Source organism: Schistocerca americana, unplaced genomic scaffold (genome assembly GCF_021461395.2).
Source record: "Schistocerca americana isolate TAMUIC-IGC-003095 unplaced genomic scaffold, iqSchAmer2.1 HiC_scaffold_228, whole genome shotgun sequence".
Lineage (NCBI taxonomy): Eukaryota > Metazoa > Arthropoda > Insecta > Orthoptera > Acrididae > Schistocerca > Schistocerca americana.
Window position 1 is genome coordinate 85001 of NW_025725937.1, and position 5000 is coordinate 90000.

The following is a 5000-nucleotide window of genomic DNA, read 5'->3' on the forward strand; positions in this document are numbered from 1 at the left end:
CAGGAATGAAAGACACAGGTCTGCCACAAGCATGGAATGAGAGCGCCGCCTGTCATGAGCCAAAGGTGCATCCTGACGTGGCAAATCAGATGATGCCGCAGGCATCCACTTACTATAATCACAATCAACAAACCGGCCGCCCCGCCCCCCATTAAACCTTTCCTTACAACAATGTGTACTGTAACCTAACCTATATCGTACCTTAACCTAACCTATATCGTACCTTAACCTAACCTATATCGTACCTTAACCTAACCTATATCGTACCTTAACCTAACCTATATCGTACCTTAACCTAACCTATATCGTACCGTAACCTAACCTATATCGTACCGTAACCTAACCTATATCGTACCGTAACCTAACCTATATCGTACCGTAACCTAACCTACATCGTACCGTAACCTAACCTACATCGTACCGTAACCTAACCTACATCGTACCGTAACCTAACCTACATCGTACCGTAACCTAACCTATATCGTACCGTAACCTAACCTATATCGTACCGTAACCTAACCTATATCGTACCGTAACCTAACCTATATCGTACCGTAACCTAACCTATATCGTACCGTAACCTAACCTATATCGTACCGTAACCTAACCTATATCGTACCGTAACCTAACCTATATCGTACCGTAACCTAACCTATATCGTACCGTAACCTAACCTATATCGTACCGTAACCTAACCTATATCGTACCGTAACCTAACCTACGTCGTACCGTAACCTAACCTACGTCGTACCGTAACCTAACCTACGTCGTACCGTAACCTAACCTACGTCGTACCTTAACCTAACCTACGTCGTACCTTAACCTAACCTATGTCGTACCTTAACCTAACCTATGTCGTACCTTAACCTAACCTATGTCGTACCTTAACCTAACCTATGTCGTACCTTAACCTAACCTATGTCGTACCTTAACCTAACCTGTATTGCGCCTTAACCTAACCTGTATTGCGCCTTAACCTAACCTGTATTGCGCCTTAACCTAACCTGTATTGCGCCTTAACCTAACCTGTATTGCGCCTTAACCTAACCTGTATTGCGCCTTAACCTAACCTGTATTGCGCCTTAACCTAACCTGTATTGCGCCTTAACCTAACCTATATTGCGCCTTAACCTAACCTATATTGCGCCTTAACCTAACCTATATTGCGCCTTAACGTAACCTATATTGCGCCTTAACGTAACCTATATTGCGCCTTAACGTAACCTATATTGCGCCTTAACGTAACCTATATTGCGCCTTAACGTAACCTATATTGCGCCTTAACGTAACCTATATTGCGCCTTAATGTAACCTATATTGCGCCTTAATGAAACCTATATTGCGCCTTAGCCTAACCCACATTGCGCCGTAACGTAACCCACATTGCCCCTTAACGTAACCCACATTGCGCCGTAACGTAACCCACATTGCCCCTTAACGTAACCCACATTGCGCCGTAACGTAACCGATATTGTGCTGTAACCCAACACACGTTGGGCCTTAACCCAACACACGTTGGGCCTTAACCCAACACACGTTGGGCCTTAACCCAACACACGTTGGGCCTTAACCCAACACACGTTGGGCCTTAACCCAACACACGTTGGGCCTTAACCCAACACACGTTGGGCCTTAACCTGCTCTGTAATTGTCATACGACGCGTTAAATTAGTGTAGTGTTGCCTAACTGCAACCCCCGCAATATAGTTTGCTACTCGCACTGCCCGGTCCCCAGTGTATCGCTTCATGTTAAACACCTTGCAGCTATACACTGTAATGTGGATGGCAGCAGGACGTACATGCTCAATGCCCTTTGCAGTTGTTCATTGGCATTTGCAGTTGTTCATTGGCATTTGCATGGCGAAGCACTTAGCCTACGCTGTGGTACGGCCTGTGTCAACTGTCCGCTGATGTTGTACGTCCAAATCACACACTGTACTGCACATTGGTCCTCATGTACTGAATGATACATCGTGGTACATGTGACCGTACAACGACTGCGCCAACAACGGCGAACCATGCGGTCCAAATGTTGTGCACTCAGCTACGTGTCGTCTCCCTATAAGAGCTGGATTGCAGTGTGGTATGCCCTGGATGGCGATCAGCATGAGCCGTCTGTTGATGTAGTGGCGCGTGTTGTCAGACGTAGTCGTCTCTTCTCACACACCGTGATAGCATGGTGCACTGCGTTCCACATCTGCGACATGCGACAGAGGCCGGTTGACAGTCGTTCGCGCAATGGACATCGCATACGTACGGGGGCCACCTTCCACGTGTTCGCGAAGCGTGCACATGTTGTTGCGTGTATGTGGGCAGACATAGTGTGTCGTGACACCTGACACAGGCATGCAACAATCGTTGAATTTGCAAATGGCGATGGACGCCTACGTTTGCTGGTGACGTTACGCAAATGAACAACTGGTAAACCGTTGTGGTGCGGTTGTTCTCGCTAGAGGTGAATCAGTGATGGCGACGATCGGTTGAGCTACCAACCGGTTGTTCCAGCGATACCCACCATGCCCACGAACGTGAATGGCATCTGGGTGTGAAGCGATACGCGGCGGTGGCTGGGTGGGACCGTCCCCGGCCGGTGAGGGGGGGCCTCCCGGCGTGCTGGCCGCGCGGTGCGTGGGCGCACGCGCTACAGCCGGCTGGTGGGGGCGGCCAGTGGCAGGCGCGCCGGCCGACGGAGGCGGCAGGCGGCGCAGCTGCGCGCCGGCGCACCCTGCACGCGGCGCCGTGCGGCCAAAGTAGGTCCTCGCGGGCCCGGTGCGAAGCGCGGTGGACATCTGCAGTGTGCTGGTCCGATTGAGGACTGTGTGCGCTGAGGATGCGCCGCCGCCCGGCGCTCGGCGCCGCGACGCCGTCTGCTGCTCGGTCGCCTCTGCGGTTCTCGCAGGTGGTTTGTATCGCAGCTGTGCGGACGTGTTGGCGCGTGCGCTGTGCTGGGAGAGTTCGCTTCGGCACCCAAGTGGGGCTTTTGTCCTTCTGTGGCGCTGGCGTTGGAGCTGCCGGTCACCGTAGGTGGCGCGTGTTGTCTCCCGCCGGCAATGCCACGACAGCACGCTCCCGGGCCTCTGTCGGCAGCGGCAAGCTCAGTTGGGAGCACGGGTGGTCGCACCTAAAGCGTCTACTCGCCAAACTCCGGGCGATTGCGCCTCTCTCGAACCCGACCAAGTACTTAGGACGGCGCTGCGCGCCGCCGGGACCTGAGAGGGTTTCGAGGTGTATGGTGCAGGGGAGCTCAGCCTCCTCCTGTTTGCAGAATAATTGAGCGGACGCTTGCGTGTTCGCGCGGGCCCCCGGGACACACTCCCGGGCGGCCGGCTGCTCAGCTCTAGTTGACGCAGCTCCCTGGTTGATCCTGCCAGTAGTCATATGCTTGTCTCAAAGATTAAGCCATGCATGTCTCAGTACAAGCCGCATTAAGGTGAAACCGCGAATGGCTCATTAAATCAGTTATGGTTCCTTAGATCGTACCCACGTTACTTGGATAACTGTGGTAATTCTAGAGCTAATACATGCAAACAGAGTCCCGACCAGAGATGGAAGGGACGCTTTTATTAGATCAAAACCAATCGGTCGGCTCGTCCGGTCCGTTTGCCTTGGTGACTCTGAATAACTTTGGGCTGATCGCACGGTCCTCGTACCGGCGACGCATCTTTCAAATGTCTGCCTTATCAACTGTCGATGGTAGGTTCTGCGCCTACCATGGTTGTAACGGGTAACGGGGAATCAGGGTTCGATTCCGGAGAGGGAGCCTGAGAAACGGCTACCACATCCAAGGAAGGCAGCAGGCGCGCAAATTACCCACTCCCGGCACGGGGAGGTAGTGACGAAAAATAACGATACGGGACTCATCCGAGGCCCCGTAATCGGAATGAGTACACTTTAAATCCTTTAACGAGTATCTATTGGAGGGCAAGTCTGGTGCCAGCAGCCGCGGTAATTCCAGCTCCAATAGCGTATATTAAAGTTGTTGCGGTTAAAAAGCTCGTAGTTGGATTTGTGTCCCACGCTGTTGGTTCACCGCCCGTCGGTGTTTAACTGGCATGTATCGTGGGACGTCCTGCCGGTGGGGCGAGCTGAAGGCGTGCGACGCGCCTCGTGCGTGCTCGTGCGTCCCGAGGCGGACCCCGTTGCAATCCTACCAGGGTGCTCTTGAGTGAGTGTCTCGGTGGGCCGGCACGTTTACTTTGAACAAATTAGAGTGCTTAAAGCAGGCAAGCCCGCCTGAATACTGTGTGCATGGAATAATGGAATAGGACCTCGGTTCTATTTTGTTGGTTTTCGGAACCCGAGGTAATGATTAATAGGGACAGGCGGGGGCATTCGTATTGCGACGTTAGAGGTGAAATTCTTGGATCGTCGCAAGACGAACAGAAGCGAAAGCATTTGCCAAGTATGTTTTCATTAATCAAGAACGAAAGTTAGAGGTTCGAAGGCGATCAGATACCGCCCTAGTTCTAACCATAAACGATGCCAGCCAGCGATCCGCCGCAGTTCCTCCGATGACTCGGCGGGCAGCCTCCGGGAAACCAAAGCTTTTGGGTTCCGGGGGAAGTATGGTTGCAAAGCTGAAACTTAAAGGAATTGACGGAAGGGCACCACCAGGAGTGGAGCCTGCGGCTTAATTTGACTCAACACGGGAAACCTCACCAGGCCCGGACACCGGAAGGATTGACAGATTGATAGCTCTTTCTTGATTCGGTGGGTGGTGGTGCATGGCCGTTCTTAGTTGGTGGAGCGATTTGTCTGGTTAATTCCGATAACGAACGAGACTCTAGCCTGCTAACTAGTCGCGTGACATCCTTCGTGCTGTCAGCGATTACTTTTCTTCTTAGAGGGACAGGCGGCTTCTAGCCGCACGAGATTGAGCAATAACAGGTCTGTGATGCCCTTAGATGTTCTGGGCCGCACGCGCGCTACACTGAAGGAATCAGCGTGTCTTCCTAGGCCGAAAGGTCGGGGTAACCCGCTGAACCTCCTTCGTGCTAGGG

At 52.6% G+C, this 5000-nt stretch overlaps 1 non-coding gene across 1 annotated transcript in view; it reads left to right on the forward strand.

Moving 5' to 3' along the window:
- Positions 1-3351: 3351 nt before the first annotated feature.
- LOC124575204 overlaps positions 3352-5000 on the forward strand; it is a 1910-nt gene continuing 261 nt past the window's right edge. Inside the window, exon 1 of the ribosomal RNA XR_006972331.1 lies at positions 3352-5000. This exon is cut by the window's right edge and continues 261 nt beyond it. This is a non-coding gene — a ribosomal RNA (small subunit ribosomal RNA).